The sequence below is a fragment of the Calonectris borealis genome, chromosome 7 (assembly GCF_964195595.1).
Source record: "Calonectris borealis chromosome 7, bCalBor7.hap1.2, whole genome shotgun sequence".
Lineage (NCBI taxonomy): Eukaryota > Metazoa > Chordata > Aves > Procellariiformes > Procellariidae > Calonectris > Calonectris borealis.
The window spans coordinates 27,670,827-27,695,406 of NC_134318.1; positions in this window are offsets into that span (position 1 = coordinate 27,670,827).

The following is a 24,580-nucleotide window of genomic DNA, read 5'->3' on the forward strand; positions in this document are numbered from 1 at the left end:
TCCATGCTTCAGGAGAGCTTTAAAAACCATTCATTTCACAAAAAGCTATTTTAATATTAAGTGATAAATAATTATTATCTGGGTAAATATTTTCTTCCCTCTTTCTGATCTGCCTGGTGCTTGGCATATATTCATAGCCTTTTTCCCCTTCCTGTATTTGTAAAGATCTTTATTTCTTGAGTATCTCCAACCCTTCAAACCTGTTATTTGCAATAGAATCATAGAATAATTTGGGTTGGAAGGGACGTCTTCAACTAAATCAGGTTGCTCAGAGCCCCATCCAACCTGACCTTGAATGTTTCCAGGGATGGGGCATCTACCACCTCTCTGGACAACCTGTTCCAGTCTTTCACGACCCTCATCATAAAAAATTTCTTCCTTATATCTAGTCTAAATCTACCCTCTTTTAGTTTAAAACCACTCCCCCTTGTCCTGTTGCAACAGGCCCTGTTAAAAAGTCTGTCCCCATCTTTCTTATAAGCCCCCTTTAAGTATTGAAAGGCCGCAATAAGGTCTCCCTGAAGCCTTCTCTTCTCCGGACTGAACACCCCCAACTCTGTCAGCCTTTCCTCATAGGAGAGGTGTTCCATCCCCCTGATCATTTTTGTGGCCCTCCTCTGGACCCGCTCCAACAGGTCCGTGTCTTTCGTGCGTTGAGAACTCCAGAGCTGGATGCAGTACTCCAGGTGGGGTCTCACCAGAGCAGAGTAGAGGGACAGAATCACCTCCCTCGATCTGCTGGCCACGCTTCTTTTGATGCAGCCCAAGATACAGCTTTCTGGGTTACGAGTGCACATTGCAGGCTCACGTCCAGCTTTTCATCCACCAGTACCCCCAAGTCCTTCTCGGCAGGGCTGCTCTCAATCCCTTCATCCACCAGTCTGAATTGATACTGGGGGTTGCTCTGACCCAGCTGCAGAACCCTGCACTTGGCCTTGTTGAACCTCATGAGGTTCACACGGGCCCACTTCTCGAGCTTGTCCAGGTCCCTCTGGATGGCATCCCATCCCTCAGGTGTGTCGACTGCACCACTCAGCTTGGTGTCATCTGCAAACTTGCTGAGAGTGCACTCGATCCCACTGTCTATGTCATTGATGAAAATATTAAACAGATGTCTCTCTAGAAGAACAGTTACCTTAACTTCAGTAATTCATGAATTTTCAGAGCTTTCCTTTTTGAGCTCAATGTTTATAATTGCCTTAGTACTGAATATATTGCAGGCAAGCATACTTAATATAAATTAAAAAACTTCCAGCTATATTAGCTACTTCTAGAAGTGACAAAAGGAACTATCCTGCTTCATGCAAACACTAGCATCATTGTAATTAGAAAGACAATCTCTTAATCTGACACTGAAATCAACAGGGTAACTCAAAGTTCAATGAGCACCAAGAGGAGTATGAATTGTTTTCAGTCTAGTTTAGAGTATGTGCACAAAGTACAGATAGTCTCACTCCAGGAGAAAAATCATTCCCCATGGCTATTCCCATCCTTCCTCACCTACTAGAACATGCTCAACCACTTCAAATAGTAATGCAGCATAATGAGTTTTTTTGTAAACAATTACAACAAGCCAAAACAATAAGAAATTGAACATGAAAAATTGCTTAGATTTCCCCAGGACTCCTAGACATATTACTAGACAAGGAAAAAAAACAGTTGGAGCATTTGTATTTTTGTTCTTTGAGAATATTTAAGGTGAAATTAAACAAAGAACTCATTTGTTATCATTATTAACTAGATCCAGAGAATTTACTAAAACCATGTGGGATTTGAAATACAAGAAAAAGTGGCAAGATGACTTCAGATGCTTGAAAGGAGCTTGTACTTATTTTCCTTCCTCCGTATTTCTCCAAATAAAAAAAAAATAGATAAAACCAAACAGTTTTAATCATGTCATGACTACTTACACAACAGACAGCTCTAAGAAACAGATTTTTAAATTGCCCTTTCCCTAAGTAACATCACAGCATTTCTCTAAACATGGCTATATGGCATTTGAGATGAGTTAATGTGGTCATTTGAGGTCTCCAAGATTATTAATCTATTTACTGTTAAAAGTACTTGCATGAAGTTAGGGGCACATTCCTTACTTGTAAAAAGTTGTACAATTGGAGTCTGAAATATTATTAGTTTATAATAACTAGTCTTTTTCTATTTTTAAAACAATCCAAAAAAGAACAAGTAATTCTAAATTTAATTTATGAAGTTTCTAATTTTAAAGATGTCATACATATGTATTGAAAATAAAATTGTTTAACAATTTCTTTAAGCATATGTCCAATCCTTTACAGTGCCTAGGAAGAACATCTCTGTTTCTTCATGTGTGTGTGCATGTGTACGTGCACACACGCACATTTCAAAAGTATAGGCAGGAAAAGAAATGAAGTCGCCAGCAATTTAAAGGACATAAATTGCATGTTTAAAGAAGCACATCAGTATGTCAAAATGTAAAACTTTTATATTTTACCCTTTCATCATTTGAGTTTTGCTAAAGAGCATCCAAATACCATATTTTTATACTAGCTCTTTAACAACATGTTTTTTTTCTATGGTCTAATTTGTTTTGCTTGCCTTTCCTGCCCTTTCATTCCCTCAAGTTAATGTGTTATTACTTCAATTGCATAGCACAATATATAGTTGCAGAATGTCATTCTGAAATCTACTGAAAGTAGGTTTTATGCAATCTTATCTAATAATAACTGGGGACAACATGTGACTGCATAGCATTGCCACACAGTTGGTAACGTTATGATACATCAACGTTTAGTAAAAGTACACACAATCTAAGTGAGACCTGGTCAAGTAAGACTGATCTATATAGCTAAAAAAATAAAATTGAAACAAAAAATAAATTCAATGCTAAATTCTTACAAATACTTCAGTATTATTCTTCTTTGCCTAGAAACGTGTGTAGGAATACTGGGAAAATGTAACAGCAAGTTTCTGTAAAACAGTCACTGTTGAAGTATTAGTGCCTGGCATGATTTTCTTCTGGGTCAACTGTGAAAAATATGTGTAATCTTGCTTAGTGATCTTTCATCCTGATTTCCCAAGGAAACACTGCTTATGCAAGCATGGTCTGTTTGTGTATGTTTGTTTATTTTTATTTGCTGGTTCCCTCCAAAGAGCTTCTGAACCTGTTAAAGAGTTTCAGCCACAGGGGACAAAGGGGCAGCAGTCTCAGAGGTAATTATTCTCCTATAAACTTCATGAAAAGGTCCATTTGATTATGAAACAGAGAGGGAGAGACTTCATACACCCACTTCAGAAAATGTGCAAATACCAGGTCAGCTCCATTAAGCCCCAGGAAGCCCACAGCGGAGAAGAAGCCATGACGGATTGCCCCCAGCTAGAGGTAACGTGGGGAGTGACACGGGCTATCCAGGCAATTGTGATGCAGTGGTTGTTGTGGAGGGTAAGAAAATGAGTAGTGTGGATAATAGCTCAGATGATACATACTCTTTTGTGCCAGCTGACATCAGGATAAGGGAAGAAGATTTAGTTTCCTAGTCTAGATCTTGACTTTGGGTCCAGCACAGCTGGCCCAGCAACTTCAGTCCTTGTCCCCAGAAGCAACATGTGGACTACGGCATTTTCCAGAAGACATATTTAGAGGCCAAATATTCTCAAGCATAAAAAGACTTGCCACAACTGTTACTAATAATGTTACTTCGCCACACACTGTTCAGAGACTGCAATGTCTTTGGAACAGGGTCCATACCATATACTGCCTATGATTCCTTGGGTAATAGCAATGGTTAACCCCACTGCCCATAAGTTAAAAATAAATAAATAAAAAAAATTTTAAAATCCAAACTGTAAGCCACAGATTTTTCTATTTAATATATTGTTCTAATTTATGGAATAATTACACCATCAATTTATACAAACTCTTAATTTTTCAGTTGTTCAGGTCCTCAAAATCACTATTTTAACTATATGACTGCTTCTGGATTGCTGAAACTTACTTGAAAGGACTATCTCACTGTTTCAGGCTTTGAAAACACACTTTTCCTTTCTTTTGTGGTGTCCAGAGCATATGAAAAACTTTTTTAAATGTCTACGATAACCAATGCTGTCCTGCTCAGATCAATGCATCTCCCAAGAACATGAGACACTGACTACAGACAGGGAAGGCACTGGAACTGAAACCGTTACAAGCTGTCAAGTCTTTGCCCTAAGTTTCAAATCTAAACTGAACTCTCAGCCTCCTGAATATGAAGCCACCTCCACAGGGTGTATCACAGAAATGGGTTCAAGGTGCTCACTCTCATCTAGAGAATTTAGAATTTATGGTCTCTTCCAATTAAATTCCATAAAGCTCTTCATATTTTAACAAACAGTTTCATTACCATACTTGCTTCAAAAAAGTTTATTTAGTTTCTTACCTACACTTCTGATTTTCATCTAAATCAAGAGAACAGACAAGGCCAATACAACTGAGCACCATACAAAACCTAAGGTTACAGAAAGTTTTTATTTTCACATGGTATTTAAGGAATGATATTCACTTCTTAATGCCTCTTGTAAGTACTATAAAGTAAGCCCCGTGGCACAGAGGTGCATCATGATCCAGATGCCATAACACATTTGTGAGTCAACCTTTCCAAACCAGCACAAGGCAGTAATTCTTAGTTTCAGAAAACTCAAACTAAGTGCAGAGAGAGTGCCATCTCTACAGATCACTCATGAGTCACTGTTCACACACATACAAAATACAGAAAAAGCACCTCTTGTGAGATGTGTTTGTCAAAGCATTTTTACAAACTGCCCAGTAAAAATACTAATATTTCATAAATGTATTTTGATCACTATTACTTATATAGTTTTTATTACAGACATTATGAAGTGTTTCAGTTTTAACATTAATAAAGTATTAGTAAATATAGGATTATCTTTCTATTACTAAAAGGGAAATAACTGAATGCCCAAAGATGTTTTTTCCTGGCTGGCTGGTTGTGTCCCCTGAAAACCTAATATCAGATTTCCTTTTACAACAGTAACACAATTTAAGACAATCTGAAATAGAAATCTTGTAATACTCATGCTATGGTTGAAAAAAATGCAATTTTCTGAGAAGTCTGCAGAAACAAATACAAACGAGGTCCAACTATATTTTGAAAAAATTGCATTTCATGCATAATATGAGAGTTCTACAATAGTCTTAGCATTAGAGAAGTTGATTCTGTCTTACTCTTAGAATGGACAGTTAAGGGGCAAATAACTTATGTTTCTTGGTTTGCTTGATTAAAGTTGCATAAAATGAGGAGTCCTAGCTTGAGAAAACTGCTCAGTGTGGTCTCTCACTTGTGTAACACGTTGTTGAGAAATCACCAGAACCTGGGAGGACTGACACTTCTGTAATCCAATTCCTGTTGTGACATGCATTGAAAAACAAAATAATAAGGGGAAAGTTGTCACTAGCTTATTGGAATAGGGCTTCAAACCATTGTCTGCTCAAAAAGTGCTTTTGAGCACTCCAGGGTAGGGAAGAGCCAGAATATACAAGTCACTCAGTTCCACCTGAAATTTTACTTCCCCTCTAAAGTTTTCAAGTTTGACATTGAATGATTTCATTTTCCACACAAGCTAACACTCTTCTTGCGCATGATCTCATGGTAACCACAAAAGAATTACAGACAGGCATGATTCTTGTCTCTATGGCATTCACACTACTAAACTTTTTGCTCTGCAGGACCACAAGGAGTGCAAAGCCAAACTAAATGAGTAATATTTAACTCCAGCACACCCGTGTTTCTAAGCACCTGATCTTCTTAACTTAACATTATCCTAAAGGAAGATGGATTTTCCTGCTACTGTTCTTCATAAGATTCTCCACCTCTCAAGCAAGGAATAAAAATTCTTTTTTGTCCATTTTGATGAGCCATGGACATCAACAGCAGTTGCTGTCATAGTTCTCCATTTTAAGGATCTGAAGTACTGCTCTGGATTGGCTTGTATGGAAAAGGCAAAGCTGGGCAAACCTTTGTCCAAGGATTAGGAGCACTCATCCAGAAGTATTTCATTCACACCCACTGCTTCCACCTCTTAGTGGACTATTCCAGCTCTTCTACCCTGCCAGCTGAAACTGGGCCTTTGCAGATATTGATAAGAAGTGTATGGGGCCAGAGAACAAGAGACAGACTATCCGAACCTGAGGAGAATGTCATCACCTGAATTCTAGTCTTTGCTTCAAGGACCACTTTGGGATTTTGTATTAACGTCATGGCCAAATAGCACCATATACATAGGGGATGATACTCACTGATTTTATCTGTAATGTTGTGAAAAATCAATACAACACAATTAAGAAGGTTTAGATGGTGATGATACTAAGGCTACACACTGTTCTCAATACTGTTTGCAATGTCTCTTCAGGCTGAAGTATTTCTCTATCTAGATAACTAATGAAGTTTTAAAAAGTACATGCTCAGTATCATTCCCCAATATAAATTAAACCTAAAAAAAAAAAAAAACAAACCCCAGAGGAAATGTTTTCCTTTGTTTCTAAACACTAATGCTTTGCTCGCAGTACATTAGAATTTAATCTACTAATTTCCTTTCTTGCAATAAATTTATAATCGTATCCCCTAAATTGTTTTGTCTAAAATACTTGTAAACTTCTTTATAAACCTTATATCATTGTTACACCTAAGATTAAACCAATTAATAAATAATACACAACAACTCTTCATTCCATACCATTTAATATTGCCATTATTAAAGAAGTATTTGTTACATCTATAACTATATGCATTCCTTTACATAACTGTTAGGACAGTTAGCTTTATCCTAACCCCTCAGGTGCTTAAGGGAGTGCTCCAGACCTTGACATACATTATCTATTTTTAAATTGCAGTTAGAATATTCAAATATGTCAGTATCATATACTTACCCACCTTATTATACAATCATAAACAGCATGCACGTCACACACATATATAGTAAACTATTAGCTAAAGTTGATTTTAATATGTAAATTCTTTGCATATGGAAACATTCATACAACATAGAATACATTCATGCATTCATGAATGTACCAACTACTTTAAATCAACAGCTCTACATAATGAATGTATTATTACAAAGCAATATAAAAATAATTTAGCTTAAGCTGCAGATGTTTTAAAACAGCCATGATATAATTACTCATTTTAGATGCACTGGCAATGTACGTTTCCCATAGGTATAAAAAAAATAGCCTTTTAGACTTGCTTACGTGATTAGTCTCAGATGAGTGACATATATATATTCAGAAAGCAGTGTTATTGCAGTATAGCTGGTACTGCTCATTTATTCCATAGAAGTTTCAGAATGTTTTCTTCCTAACTCATTAGTTGCTCCTTAGCAGATCATATGGAAACCTCACTCCTTTTCCCCCCCTCCAAATATTGACTAGAAATATACAATCATGGAGCTTTATCAATGTCATTGTCTGCTCTAGTGATAAGTGTTGTCCAGTTTCTTTAGATTATAATTAAAATATAGAATAGAATTAAAATTAGAATAGAATTAAACTGGAAGTATTGGAGAGCAATGGGTTAAATAACCCAAACTATATGACAGGTACATTAGTGTTACCATTACATATACCAGTCTTCACTGTGATAGTGTACATAGTGTAGTACAAGTCTTTGACTGGATGTTTATTTTAGTTCCAAATTGATGGCAGTGCTTTCCTGTATTTTCCACGTCCATCCCCAGTCACTCATTTTTATGCTGTTTTTATGCTGTTAACTTGATGACTGCCTAGAAACTCTACTGTCCAATACAGTTCAGAACATCTCAACTTCATTATCTGATGTTTGTTTTTATATTTAAAATACAAAGACTTTTTAATTGAAGGTGGAACGAGGCTGATCAGCTACTCACAGTCTCTCCAGGGATCTCAGCCCGAAGAAAGAGCCATTCTTCAACCATAAGATCTTGTTGTTACTCAGAATCCTACAAGAAGTCAGGAAAGAATCTGGTTAACAGAACATGATAATTCCACTGATTAAAAACATGTAATTATAGTAAATGACTGCTCTGTAAAATACTAATCACAAAATTCTGTGCTTCATTTGCATTTTCCCATCGCAGCAGTAAATAAAGATTACAATTTCCTGAAGTGCATAGTTTCTTCCTTATTAAATAAAAGCACATTCAAGAAATAGGTCAACAAAGGAATTTTGGCTTCAACTTGAAAATTATAATACTGATAGATGCCCACACTTCACCACTAGATTCTAAATTACCACTGGCAAAGGTACTTTTTGGGCTTCCCAGTCAGCAAAAAGGCTGATGAAGCAAGGGACATGTTAAAAATTGTTCCACTAGATTAGAGGACAATACAGTCACTTTGCAGTGGCTGCTATAGCAGGGATGTACAATTATCATCAATTGCTGATAAATACAGAGAAAGTATTTAATTTTCTATAAGAGAGACAAAACCCCACCCCTTTATCACAAAAGCAGACTAGTTCAAAAACGTTTTCCTGTTGCAACCTCTGCATAGCAGAAATTCAGTAATTAAGCTATGCCTGGCCCATCAAGTCGCACCACCAAGTCCACATGCAAACTGGCCTTGCATGCAAGCTATTGAAAAAGTTCTCTGTTCTTGCTCTTCTTTTTAAACTATTGTTGATATCATAAGTGGCTCTTTCTAATTTAGTGATTTTTCATCGCTATGTTTTCCCAGCTATTTCAGAAGCAATACAATGTGAACATGCACTCATTCTGAAGATGTCACCACTTAAAAACCTTACAATACACAAAAGAAATGCAATTTGTTTTAGAAGCTCAAGAAATCTTTTTTTAAAACAGATCTAACGATTATGCAATGCACAGAAGAAAGTATTGTCTCTGAAAAAATCTAATTCCAACTGCTTGAGAAATGAGTCTTTTAATGTAACATTTACAATAAATGATACTTCCTTAGTGCACAAAATTCCATTTCCAAATAAGAGACATAGCTTGCAATAAAGATAGAAATAAAACAAAAGAAATTTTCAAAAGAAATTTTACGCCCTTAACTAGCAAACTTGAGACTTCAAGAATCGACTTTTTACTTTTGTAAAGTTTTAAAACAATACGTTACACAAGACTCTCTTAACTTGCCTCGCTCTTAGCATTTCCCATTGTATACGAACCGTAAGTGCTTTGCCCCAGCATATACCTGTTACATAAAATCTCAAGTCTAGCTGCCAAAGACAACACATAACACTGACCCATAGTGAAACAGAAAATAATTATTGATGTAGGAAATCTAAAATACTGTAATGTTAGTGAGATTTGGAGATTTTTGCAAGTTATTTCTAAAATTCATCAATAAACGTGTAAATATATTTTGATGAGACTTGATGGCCCACTGTCAGAGAACATGGAGAGCAGAGCAGCTCAGGTCTGACCTGTATGTTACTATACTATATTGTTACTGAATACATTTGTGCAGCAACATTACTGCTCACCCAGAACTGGTTAGTATAACCCACAAGTGGCAATTTGGGATCAATCATGAACACTTAAACCCAGGCACCTGAAAGCACGCAGAAGCCTATGTTTATGACAAAAATTAAATATGCTCCAATATACGCACAGTCTATTGCCACCAACTGAGAAACTCCACGTCTCACAAGATCTTCCTCAGATTAAAAATCATATGTATGATGTTAAATATTTCTCTAATCTACCAACTCTTTACTACCTACCATCTTAACAATGTATTTCAGCAGTGACATGATGAAAGACCGCAAACTCTTTCAATTTCTTTTATTTGTCAGATTTTCTGAACTTTTTAGGTGTCCATATAGTGACTAAATTGGAAAATTGTTTTAAAATTCTGAATATCTAAACTAGAAAATGTAAATACATTAAATGTTCTATTATTTTATTCTGTTCTTTTATTCACCTTCTCTTCTAAGGCTGCACAGAATTTGTGTCAGTCAAGAAAAAATGAAGTCCCAAAATTAAAATTGGCTGGGCTTGGAAACACTAACATCATAAATTCCACTTCATATTGGGTCATTTGGTTATATGCTGTGTTACAGAGAGACCATCTTTGAGGTCTGTTACAATGACATTATATATAAATATTATATTTGGACTGTTCTGCATAGCCTGATTTGCAAAGATACATGCACTTCAGAACTCTCATCTGGCTTAGATACAAGTAGTTGTGCATTTGAAAAATTTTCATGGTGCCAATTTGTTTTTCCAGCCTTCTATTCATTCTGCCCAGAAAAAGAGGGCAGTCTGAACTTTGCTGGCAATTCCATGAAAATGCAGCAAAAGTCAGCAGCACTCGGGTCTCCTACTCTCTACTCTGGGTCTCCTTCTGTACAGCCCTAAGCCTGTAGACTGAAACCACTATCATTAATCCACATAAAACAAACTCCTAGAAATTAAAGAGAACTATCTAACTAATGATAAATCACAAGATTAAGCAAAACATTTAGTTCATAAACGGAACACTTAGTAAACACAACTCATGTTCTGCAATACTGTTATCTCATTTAGTCATTAGCTTTTATTTTTCTGAAAGATAAACTGAGTCTTGAAAAATATAACAGACAGCACAAAATTAAAAAAAATAAAAATCATAGAACTTAACTATGTAAATTTGAGTTTCTAAATGAATCCTTTCAAATCTTTATACCAGACTTTCACAGGGACTTTCACACAGAGATCAGGTTTCAAAAATTAAGTTTCCTTCAGGGCCTTCTCTTCTCTACAGTGCCAACTAAAATTCAAGTTTTATAAACAAAGTAATATGGCTATTATAGTTAAAATACGATTCTTCTTTGGTTCAGAATCACAGCTTTAGAGAATCCTAGCATTCCAATAAGGTCCAGGGGGGAAAAGAAATCTTCTCTAACAATTACTACAAGTTATCTACATTTCATTCAGCTGGTTGGTATGCTACATGGGAAGAATCTACCTCTTTTTAATTAGCTCTAGCGATGTCCAAGAACTTGCAATGGGCTGTTATCAAGATGCATTTGGTCAGTAGTGAAGACCAATTCTGTGAATACAATGAACAAGTTCACTGGCAAACTTAAATCACATTATTTTTCATTAATAATTTGTTAAACTTTTGATACAACTCATAACCTTCTTCCCATTTGCTGTGGGAATGAGGCTAGAAGGGAGGAAAGTTTTGGTTGCAATGTTCAATATACTAACTCAGAAATGAGGCTTAACTACAGATGATGAAAAATCTTTTCAAGTAATCAATGCCTGGTCAAATTGTAGCTCTTTTTCTTGATGCTGAAATTACACTGAATAATTTTTTATATTACTTCTTCAGAAAAACAACAGAATGGACATGAAAGGTATGAAGTATGGCTGAAATAGTTAGGTATCTCTTTTCCCTGGAATACAGTCACCTGCTTACAGCGAAATGATTCTAATTACAGACCTGCAGAAATTTTGCAGGAAAACAGACACATGAACAGCATCCTTTTCTTGTACTTACAGATGCAAAGGTTTGGTGGATAAATACATGGAGAAAGATGCTATTCATGTATTTGATTTTGGATAGCTTATAACATAATTATAACTTTCAGATGTAACAGAAACAGAGTCATTTATTTTAATAAAAGATTAAATACAGTTTGGATTCTTAAAAGAAATCACCACCATGCACCCACTATGATTAAGTATTTCTCACATTTTATTTATTCACAGCATTTTCACTTATCTTTTTTTTTTTTTCTGATGTGCTAGTGAATCACAGCAATAGATATTGCTACGTATTGCAACTAGGCAGCTGGTTTAAATAATTATCAGTTTCTAGCCATGTGCTAAAAATCTCACGTTTTAAATATCTTATTCTGAGGATAGAAACACTAAGAAAATAAGCACACTATTTTTCAGTGAAGCTATTTTCCAAAACCAAAATCCACTTAAAGTTTTACTTTTCTTTAAAAAAAAAAAAAGTTTCCTGGAGAAACCTTCTGAGAAGGTATTTGTTTTAAAGTTCAGTTTGCAAACTGTCTTTGCACTATATATAGTGATCCAAACCCCAAGTAACTGGAAGTTAAAATGGTGGTACTTTCAGCCCTAGCCCTCACAGGATACATCTAACTAAAATAGTCCTGGGGAGCAATCCACTAGCCAGCACCACTCCACTGATCAGACACATTATGAACAGTTTGCCTACTTCACTGACCCTTTCACATCTTATGCCTCTGCTGCCTCTTCTCCCAAGACACTTTAGGGAACAGTTTACCCCAGGGAGCATGTTCAGAAGACATTAACTCTACACGAGGTTTGCCCTTCCTCGCCCTGGAAGCCCTCCAGCACTAGTCCTGCAGACTCTGAAGGGTTATCCTTCAAACACTCTCTCATGACCCACAGCAATGCCTTAAAGTATGTAATCCATACGTGCAGTTTCATGATGCAAATCTACTTCTCTGGTGGGCTGCAACACAGGCTGCATGCTATTTCATTCATCCTGCACTGGAAACAAACCAACCAACCTCACAAGGTACACAAGGACCAAAATCATGCCGAGGAGCATGCTAACAACTGAGAAGATGGTCAACAAGCCATTGCTTCCACTCTCTCCTGGACCTCTTTCTTTAGCATACCTAAAAGAATGAATTGTTCTAATGGGCTACAAGCCATCTCTCTGATTTTCTTCCTGGTTCTTCCATTAAAATTAAACAAGCACAAATCTTATCACAGTTTGCTTAAATGGATGCTATGATTTTTGCTTTTGTGAAATTATGAAAAGTGCAAAAAGACGTAATCCAACAAAGTCTCATTCAGGTATAAAACATGACCAGGATAAGAGGATTAACTGTAGTATTAAAAAAAGTGTCAAATTAAAAGCTCTTGATCATAACGCAAACAAACTTCAACTTCCTACAACTGCTCAAGCAGAGAGAAAGAAACTTTTTACCATGCCTTCAAAGTCAATGGACTTGGATTCACTCAACATTAGAGAGGAAACAAATTCCACAGCTGAGGCTTCTTCAGTGAGATGGTGCTGCATCCCACCCAGTAAAGCCTAAAAATTGTGAGCTCACACAGCAATGCATCCACAGAGAAAGCACATCTCAGATAACAAAATTCAAGAAAGACAAGACATTTAGGTGAAGATGGCTATTCCCAAATGCATAGTGAACATAGAAGGAAGTGTGACCCATTACTAAAAATATGTATGTCCCCTGTCCTCACAGGGGAAAATAAACAAAAACAAACCACAAACAAAAAACCCCCACCCAACCTTCATGAAAAAACAGTAGAATGTCAAGTTCCACCTGATTTTCTATTGGGCAGCCCAGTAATTGGTTCAGACCAGACTTCACCCAGTCCTGTGTCTAGCTGATAGATAAGCTGAACAACTAATGTCTAGAAAATTAATCCCTCTGAACTCCTTTCTTTAAGGTCCACCACTGAGACCATACACTGAAGTATCAGAAGAAAGACCAACCAGGAGACCAACCACACCTGTCCCCACTGTGCACTTCCTCTTAATTCTGGTTTGGTTTTCCACTTTTCAAGTAAAAAGGTGCGTTAGATGGATATCCTTGACAAAAGATAGAAAGAAAGATTGTCCCTCCAGGACCTCTGTGTTGGAGTTGTGTTAAGAAATTGTGTTTCAAGCTCTGCGGTTTCTCTTACATACTAATTTCAGTTCAAGCAGAGGAGAATATCTTTTATTTTAAAAGAAAAATTTAAGTACTAATAGTAGTCAATCATTTCACATGGAAGCCTGATAGCAGTTGACATGTTGCAGTTTAAGCTGTTTGTTCTCTTTACACATGGTGTGTGGTTAGATACAAAATGAGTGTGAGCAGACATCCTGTGAAATACTTGGACACACTTGTGGGAAAAAATGCATTTAATTCCTTTATGGTATCAGAACAAGACTAGAATCATTTATATTGAAATTCTACAGTGTAAAATGAAAAACTATTTTTAAGGTTTTAAAATCCTTCTCGGTAAACCAGAATATTGTTTATTCCCACAACATCCATAACTCATTGAGAGTTGCACCACAAAAACAAATTAAGAAGGAGCTTGCACCACAAAAATGACAGGAACAGAAAAGAAAAAAGAACGCCTGCTTTTTGTGCCACATATGAAAGACATATGGAGTTATCATAAAATACAAGTAGTAATTGCACTTTTTTTTTCCCTCCAAACTGAAGACTACAGCTAAGCTAGTACCTAGGGCTTCAACAGATAATATCAGAACTATACAGACAAACTGGGAGGAAAGTCAGAGTACAATAACAAAACTGGTTGAACAAGAGAAGAGAGAAAAATGGGTGAAAACAGTATTGACAGCTCACTAGATGAATGGGGTGTGGCAGACACCTACATAACCGAACAGAAAGGAGGAAAAACTTGTAAAAATATGAGAAGTATTTATCAATTTATTATATATTACTATTTGTGTACAGTAATTCATAGTGCCTGCTACTTGTCTGACTTTGAGAACATCAAAACTTAAGAAAGCGTAAAGATGAGTTATCAGAATACTAAAGATGCATATAATGGTCTCAAGTGACACCTCTCTTTCCTAAGGGGATTGTGGCCCATTGTATTGTCTTTTCAATCTAAACAAAGTGCGTTGTCAACTTTCTTAAAAGGAATCATACAAAAATCCTGTAGAAAGTAATAAAACCTAGTCACTTAGCACCTCTAATTCCAGCTGGTTTTATCATTATCTTCAGTATACACCAGCTTTTGTTAAACCCATTATCCTGCAGCATAAGCAGTCCCAAGCATCAGTGAAAACAGAAAAAAAAATCAAAAATTACCTTCCATTGTAGATAGTGTGTTACATGTGGTGAAAAACCCAAACAGCTATAGCTAAAACAGCAATAACAGTGTACTAATTATCTTTCTAATTAGAACAGTTCCAGCAGAACAAATATTTCCAGATCTTGACACTATTTGATGATAGCAAAAGAAGCAATGAAACTATAAGCACTGAGAAATTACCTTGTAGGTAATTACTTCTTTAAATGAAAGTCCTTCCAAAAGTGCAACAAAATGCTAATAGCCTGTCATACATTTAATGGAATGTAGGAATGTAGCTGACCACTCATGTTATGGAAACACAATATTGCTTTTGTGGAAAATCACTCTTCAATAGCTTCACTTTTAGCAATTCAAAATATAAGGCAAAACTCTTATTTTTGTTGCTTTGGTGTTCGTACTGGTGGCTTTTCATCAATAGTCCTCTTGGGTGATATGAGAGACTGTTAGGTCACATTCAAAATAACAAAGCCAGAGAGTTCTTGCATAAATCATCACACCAACCGATTTCATTAACTGAAACCATATTTAAGAGCATTTTTGTGTAAGCAACATCACAATTCAAACAGTAAAACAAAATATTATCATCACTAGCAGGACACACAACTCATCCTCTCCCTAATACTGGCTCAGTGGTATTAATGTATTAACAAAAGGAAGCAGCAAGGTCACCCTCAAGTAGAAATCTTAATATGATTTCTTAACAGTGGGGGAGTTAAAGAGTTCCCAGCTTTTGAAACAAGGACCCTCCACTACAGCGTGATATTCATTAACTGAACAGGACAAGAAGCAGCAGGAATCAAAGCATTACTAATAGGACTGTAAGTACTTCAGAAAAGAAATGTGGTTGTCTATTTTATGACTTTTGTCAAGCACCAGCAAATTTCTGAACTAGATGATCCTCTTAATTAAAATATTTTTTTCCACAAGAACTTTAAGATGTAAGGTTATATCTATAGATCAGGGAAGACCCAAAGTATCATACAGGATTTTATGCTCAAAGTTTAATCAATTGTATTCAATAAAGTCAACACCTGGAAAACTTATGTCATTAATGGGTGATTGTAGAAAAATATTTGACAATATAAACAGTATGTAGAATAAAATCATGCAGTGCTATTTCCTGAAATCATAGAATATTGAACTGCTGAGGATATAAAAATATGAAGAATCATTACTATTTTACTGCAACATGTACATGTATTTATAACATCATTAAACTGTCTAGATAAATCTTGCTTTTAGAAGTTTTAAACTTGAGTGCAGATAACTTTTTCAAATGTAATCTAAAAAAACTAACACGTGATCTTTTGATAAGACAGCATTTTCATTACATCTTTTGAAAAAGAGATAATTTTATCTAAGTGAACTTTTGGATTATGCCACTATACCTACCATGTGCATGGTCTTTAGGCGAGAGACAGTTATGTGTGTTTAACTTTCTGTGATGGGTCCTACGGAGTCTAGCAGAATTATTTACATGAATTAAATTTATCACGTGCATTAGTTTTTGAAGATCAAAGATTCTATTGTCAACATTTTCTTTGGAGAAAGGGAGGAATTGTTCAAAGCTCTCTCTACAATGAGAAGGAAATCCTTATGTCTGAACTTTCTAAAAGCATATGTAGGCAATTGGTGACAGCATGGGTCTGCATGCCTTGTTGTTCCTGGTTTTGCCTTTGACTCACTGCACAGCCTTCATTCAATGAATATATATTTAAAATGCATTTTTAGTGGGAAATAGAGACTGATACAGAGTATAAAAACAAGTTCTTCTTCACTGAGTAAGCTGGTGTAATATGCAAATGGATTTAATGAAGTGATTGTTTATAGGAGAATTAGCTTTTTATTTGCTTGTCATTCAACTCAGTTGACATTATGGGGAAATGACATTCTTATATTTGTTTCTCATTCAAACTTTTATACAATTCACCGATAGCTATGGTGCAAACAACACCAGGAAGAGCACAGCAGCTGAGCGAACAATGTACAAGAACAATGTGCAGATTTGAGCATTTCAGCATGCTCTGCACCAATTAGACAGACAAGAGCTGAGAAGCATCTTTATCCTGTAGGATAGGAATTTTTACTCTCATTTCAGTGGGACTAACCCATTTCAAAATGGTTACTGCAAGTAATTTGCCATGGTGATTCACGGCAAAGACAACATAACAGCATACCCTTCCTTTCTCCTGGGCTTACACTCTACTGCTCAGCCAAATAATCATCAATTACCAATCTGCCTTGCAGCTCTGGCAGGTGGGCCAAACCTGCTCTTTACATTACCTATGATACATTCTGGTGGCTTTATTCTACAAATAAATTCTGAATCCTTGTTTAAGTTCAAGAATTTTAATAAGTTAAATTTTAATAATTTATTTGGTCAAAATTTTTTAAGAAATAATTCACCTTTCCTAATTTGGATTTTTACTACACCTTTCTTTCTTCTAAGTAATTTTGGAAAAGGATTAACAATTCCTGTGTCATGATTCCTTGTTACACTTTTTATAGTACCTTTTATTTCCTTTATAAGATCTTTTCAGCATTACTCTTATTCAGGTCATTGCTCTTCTTTTAAACCCTGAAACACCTGTTCTGTTTTTCTCAGTTTTGCAAATTTTGTAAGTATTTCTAAAACAGCATTGTAAAGTTTCCATATTATTTCTAAAAAACATACTCAGAATTGTCTTCAAAATACTCATGTGTCTCAGTTACTACAACAGACAAGCAGTAACAATTGCTGAATATAAATCCAGAAAAACAGTGACAATTTTTCACTGTAGTAATTTATTTTTATTTCCCTCCAAATTGGTTTGTTTTTATAATGGTTATATCTTAACTCATAGGTTCTGCTGGGACTGTAATTGTGTTTTGCAAAAGAGATATCTGCAGTAGTATTTTTTTTAAATGATGATGTATATCATCTGATAATTCAATAAAATACAAAACTCATTCTGGATCCTTTGGGTAATATATCTGAAAACTGAAACCCTGAAAAAAAGACTGGTGTGACAACATAAAATAATTCCTAGCTGAATTTGAAGAGAAACTCTTTTCTCATAAAGAGACATTTTAAAGAGCTAGGTTATTAAATCTAAATTGTTTGGTCTATTTTGCCTCAACCAGTAGGACTGCATGTCAGAACATTCCTCTTAGTCCACCATTTGGTTTCAAAGACTGAAAGGAACAGAGATTTAACTGCTAATAGGGAGTGACAAAGAAGTTTTTCTAAAGTACTTCAGACAACTACTGATATATGCTCTGGTAGAATGAGATCCCAAAATTTGAAACAGTTGGTGATTATTTATATTTAATTCAGAAAGCAAGCGACCCCCACATAATGCATACAGGCCATCATGTCAGTTCACAGTTCTTTTGGTGGTGCAAGGCTTGAAAATTTTTTTAAAAAATGAGATTCGGTATAGCATCCAGTTGAGCTAGAAAATGCAGGACCACAGTTAATTTACGATCTCCGAATCACCTAGATGGGAAGGGACCTCCAGAGGTTATCCAGTCCCACCTCCTGCCCAAAGCAGATCCAGTTAGATCAGAGCACTGCTCAGAGTGGTGAAATGGTGACACTTTTTTGTAATGGAGACGTTAGCCGTTATGTGGCTTATTTTGGCCTTAAGCACTATTTATAAAGTGGACCACAAGAGATTAAACAATCCCTGAATTCAGAAGTTAAATCCAGACAGCACAGAGGCGCTCTGCTCTGCTCTATACCTACTGCAGAGAGCAGACATTTACGGCAAAAAACAGGCTTGTCACAACAAGTATCAGACTGAGGAACCCTAAACATGAGGATGCAGACCGTAAGCTTTACCTGAATCTCCTTCTGCTTTACCCAACATAGGTCCCTAACTGGACCAAGAATATCTATACTAGGGGTTATACAGCAAAATCACCAGTGTGTAGCCTATAGGTTGGATGTGTTTTATTTCTGTGACAGTGCCTTCCTTTTAAACAATTTTTTCAGGATCCATATGTTACAAGTGAGACTGTGACAGCAACCTCTGTCATATCAAATCCCAGTTCTGTATTGCCAACCCAAGTCAAATTAGAAAACTATTAAAACGTAACATATATTGCAAAAAATCTGTATAAAATTTCCATTGTTGCCAGCACTAGTATTATTGAAGGGTTTACTTCAAAAATTCCCTATGTTAATATATTATTACTGAATATATATATACAGAAAGGAACAAGCATTTCACGTCTTCTTCTAGAAATAATTAAGCTTTCAGCCAGCTTTTTATTTCCAGTTTGAAAATATATTAAGGTGTGCCAAATCGGTACACAGAATTAATAATTAATTATTACAGGTAGAATGCTCAGTTTACTTAGTTAAAAGTACTAATTTTGAGCCTAAGCAACATTCTTGTGTCTTACCTCTCAAAGAGATTTTGCACTGGTGAAGGGCAACGTAGTTACCTTAAGAAAATGGGATAAAAGATAAGATTCTCATAAGACATTTGGGAAGGCAGTTCTCACCCCATGTAATGAATGTAACACAGGAGCAATCATCTCTAAGTACATCTACCTCTCAGCTTCCAAGCTAAAATGCTCAATGATGGTCTTACTTGTGCTTTGTCTATTTTTAATCTTAGCCTCAAATGCTATCTATCAGCTTAGGTACTTAAAATTATCTTCCCAAGGCTGTGTTGTTCAATATTTGATGTTCTTTCCATTTTAGTTATATTCGTAATCTTTGAAATAAAGCTTTCAGCACAACTGTTCAAAACACTGGTATAAATAATACAAAGAAAGAAACCTAACATTTGATCCAACTTCCATCACAACTAACTTTTTCCTACCTTGCTTTATCTTTGTTTCTTTCACATTAGCCAATGTTCAGCCCACTCAGCCACCTTTTGTTTGACACTTGATTGTGAATATTCAGCTGTACCTCGCAGCGTGCATTTCTGCCAAATGGCTCCTAAAACATTTAGCTGTACAACAACTGTAGCTGACTGCATTGCTTTTACAATAATAAACTCTGGCAGCAATATCCACAAGGAATTCCAAAGCCCTTGTAGGGAATCATGTCCTGAAGCCATCACAACTATCATAAATGAAGCTCGGTTATTCCTAATGGTTTCCCAATTAATTTCTTCCAGTGATTTTTAAAGTTTTCCTAAAATAACGATGACAGAATAATTCATTCATTTTTCAGAAGTGTATTCAGATCCTTGAATAAATAATGAGAGCGATAGCACCTTTCAGGGATGCCTGAAACGACACAAAAGGAGCTTGCTTAAGTGAGACCAGTTGCACTTATTTATTTTTTAAAAACAGAGACTGTCTACAGGAAGAACAGAAGAAATAAAATGCACGAAAGAAAAAAAGCAGGGACGGGGAAGAGAATATAGCTATGAGTACTAATGAAGAAAAACAACTAGAGGAAAGTAAGATAAAGATTGTCTCTTCCGGTACACATACAATTAATAAGCTATTTATTAAACTGGTCCACAAGTGATACACAACTTTTGTTCTTCAGGAAAGCAGCGTGACCTGTTTGAAGTTAAGCAGAATGACAAAAAAGGAGCAGGTCCTTAAATAATTCCTAAAATGAATAGCTCAGACATTCATTCTTTGGACAAGCCACTGTCAGAGTAATGGACAGTTGGGTGTACTAATATGGAAGATGCATCATCCGTCAGACAAGAAGGTACAAGAAAGTACAGAGCACAACAGACAGTTCTAGTAAAAGCCAAAATCAGGATGGGTACCCATCCATTTCTTTTCCATTAAAAGGCCATTTTCTCATTTATAACTATACTATGTACAACACACGTAGTGGTTGTTTCTTTATTGATCACCCACACAAGTGACACTTATCAGATCATCATTTTGTGCTTACTGTGTTAGCATATGAGATGGCTAACGTACAGTATTTAAGGCAGCAAGTTGCTAGTACAGATACTTAGTCCCATTATTGGATTTAGATTGAAACCATCTAATATTTCTTAAAGGCTGCCAAGTACCGGCCAGATGATTAAAAAAACAAAAAAAACTTAATCTGTATTAGAAAGAAAAGTCTGTAACATACACTCTGGATTATCAAATAACATTTGTAACATTAAACCTGAATATTTCAATGCTGTTTTGGTTTTCCCCCTCACACTATGATATTACAATGACTAAAGAAAGAGTAAATATGATAATTTTCCTTCAAACTTAATTTAAATATCCATTTCTGCTATGTTTCCTGTATTGAATTTCGCTAACTTCAGTATTCCGTGCCAGTTAGGCCCCTTTCTCTAAAATTTGTTTACTTATCTTCCATCAGATTCCAAGTTCTTATAGAATAACCACAAAGCACTTATAGAGATTGCGAGATTTGATGCCACAAATTAGCTTCAATAAGTGCCACAGAATAGTTAAAAGATATCAAAAGTCCTCGGATACAAAGCTTTCTAAATGATGTGTATTAAAGATTAGGTAAAAGCAGGGGTTTCATTTCCAAAAATAAACTCTTTCAAAATTGTAACCCAAGACCAAATATATACTTCAAAAATGGCTACTCATTGTAATCTTTGTATCAGGCATCTTTTTGACTAAGTAAAAACATTCTCATTCCAAGTCCTTCACAGAAGTCAAGTGATCATGAACTAATTGCTCCTGAGCAAAACCAGTTATATTCATTATAGACTAGGGAAAAAATTAGTAAGAATAGCTCAATGTCTTAATTATATATGATTCTGGTCTAACCAATTTGAATATTTATGTAGAATAATAGATTACCTTAAAGCATTTCATGGCAAGATAATCACACACTCCTATAAGAACAATATACCTGAAACCAAGCTTAACCCATCCACATCAATTGTCTACCTACAGCAATATTATCTACTGTGTCATGCTCTGATTTTCATTTCCATTCATTTTCAAAAATATTTCTATACATGTAAAATACATCTTATTTCAAGATGACAACTCTGGAAAGGAATTAGTTTTTGAGGGATTTGGCACTTTTTAAAATCTCCATCTCTGAGAAGTCTGGTTGTCAACTTTCTTTAAAATAAGAAGTTCCCAGATATTGTGGATTAAAAAAAAAAAAAAAAAAAAAAAAAAAGCACTGACCCAAGTGTACCATGTAGGTACACTAGAGGAATCCTTAGAAAAAAGGTCTTTTTTTTCCCTGCAAAACCTGACTCATGAATTTGGCAGCAGTGCTTCCTTCCCCACCCTTCAAACTCTAACACTATAAGCACTTACTGTAACAGACCTTGGAATCCCGAAACATCATAATTTCCCTGAAATAGCAGGGAGCTGTTTACTTCCCTGCCACAGGAGGGCACAGGCAGTTACCTCTGCAATACGTTCCATTTGTTTCCTCTGGAGCCCACAGCGAACCTTCGGGATTGCCAACTCTTTTGCGAAGGGAAGAAGTCAGGGCCCCCAGAGCGGGTGAGAAGCGGCGGCAGGACTCGGCACAGCCCCCATGAATATAGGACTCGACACAGCCCCCATCAGCAGGCAGCTGCTGATGACTGAACCCACGTCAACGGGATGGTTCATACTCACCCAGAGCTTTCTCCAGGAAGCAAAATTCAGTAGGAAAGTAAGAATTTGGGAATTTCATCAAGCAGCTTCATTTTGAGTGCCCATGGTTCCCTGACGGCTCTTCTCACAGCAAAATATTCAGATTGTTAGCTCTGAAGCACTTCTTAACTAAAAGTTATACAATTGCTGCTGAATAATCCGATACTCAATACAGGCATGATTTTAAATTCCTATACTAAATAAATAGAAAATAGGTTTTCTAGGTGCTATTTTTACAGTTCTATCTACAAAGACTCTATTTGTAAATTTACTTCATTTCAGAGTTATACATGCTGGAGATGTACAACTCAGAAATGTTCCTTTATCAGACTAATCACTCCTAGAGAGGGGATGTTTTACCGTTCAGACACTATTGTGTAGATATTCAGACATTATCTTGGGATTCAGCAGAGCCAGGATAACTGGAGTTTTAAATTGCTTTTGATGGTTCTTACATCTACAGTAATGAATGACATAGCAGCTATCTATTGTGACACATGTGCATCTGAAGACCATTATCATGCTGTGTGTACTGGAGATTTTTTTTATATGTTGAAGTGCTAAACTAAACTGGCTTCGTATAGCCAGGACCAAAAGGGAGCTGTAGAAAAGCAAAAGGCAGTATCTTCTTGTGTCCTTTTTTATTATTCCAATATGCATACTAGAGGATATATAAACATATCATTCCTTACTCTGAAAGGTATTTTCCTTGGCCAACAGAATTTTCTTAACCTTCTTCAAGGGAACAGATTTTCAGATATTTAAAATGGCAAACTGTCTTATGAATGATGCTGAATGTCAAAGGTTACTTTTCATTGCAAAGCCTTCTCTCACTGGTTTTAGCAGAATGGAGCTAAGACTATTTTTATTTTGCAATAATCTATCTGGATAAGAACACAGGACATGAATAAATACAGGATTTCAAGCTCCCTCCACTTCCAGTGCAAAATAACATAGGTATTGAGAACAGTTAGATCACAAGCAAAGGAATAATGGAAGCAAAAATATTTAAACTTTCATATAGGTTTTATGATCAAAGACAAAATCCAGAATGGTATAGAAGAAGGGAAAAATGAGATGATCTTCATTAGGACCCTGGAAGCTGTATTGTGCTTTGTTTTATAAAGCACATCTGAGTATTCTTTACCCTTAAAATTACACCCATTTATGTAAGTATTATTATTTCACAGACAGTGAATCAAAGTACCAGAAAGTGAATTATTCGTGTGGTTTTGGACTTGTGGCTGAGTTGGCCACAAAATCAAATTTCCGGCGTTTCAGGCTACAACTCTGAGCAAGCGACTCTCTCCTACTTCACTGATTTCAACCTAAGCATTAGGTTGAATGAGAATTACATAGCTGAGAATTACCATGAGAGCAAAAATTGCGAGCAAGAATTAACTGAGATGCATGAGTCAACTTAGGAAAGCTTAAGACAACTACAGCTGCACTTGTTTACGCAAAGCTAATTTCACCCCTAAGACTGAGCTTCTTATTAAATCACTATGTACGAAAAACGACACACATTTTATAGATTCCATTAAACTAGTTACGTTTCAGTAAAGCACTAGTTCATCTCTCTGGGAAAGCTTTCTTGGTGCTTTTCCTGCTAAGCGTGAAACAGCTGAAACATCAAGCTCAGCTATGAAACCTCTCTGAGGAGAAGGGCAGTGAAAGCAGTGATTCCTCCTGGGGACACCCGCCGATCCAGCAATGGACGGGAAGGAGCTCTTCTGAGCAGAGACAGAAATCCTCAAAGCAAAGACCAAGTTCATTTAGCCTGTATACCACCATTCTGGTATGAAAATTACCTACCTACCTGTGTAAGAGATATGCTTAGGGATTTGCTCAGGTGATACACCTCAGAGAATACTATGCCACAATAAAAACTGGTAGCATCATTTCAGCAAGCATCTGCAATCCTAGAGGGGGTAATGGTCACTTCCAGTTTTGTCAGCATTAATCTATATACAGACCACATCAGTGACCTTAAAAACTGTTATACACAAGGTAGCGTGCCAGATCGTATCTCTGCTAATGCCAGAGAACAAGGGTTTTGCAGGCCTCTTTGGAAAACCAGAATCTTCTCTGTGTTGCCAAACCCTAAGGAATATTCAATTGAGCTTTAAAAGGGCATTCACTAACTGTAACTGGTATGATTTGGTCGGAATTCAGGGATAGCTTGACGCAATTTGAGCAGACAGGATTAAAAGGATGGGAATACACCAACAGAGTATTGACTTTGCAAAGTCAAGCCGTAAAGCCTGAAATC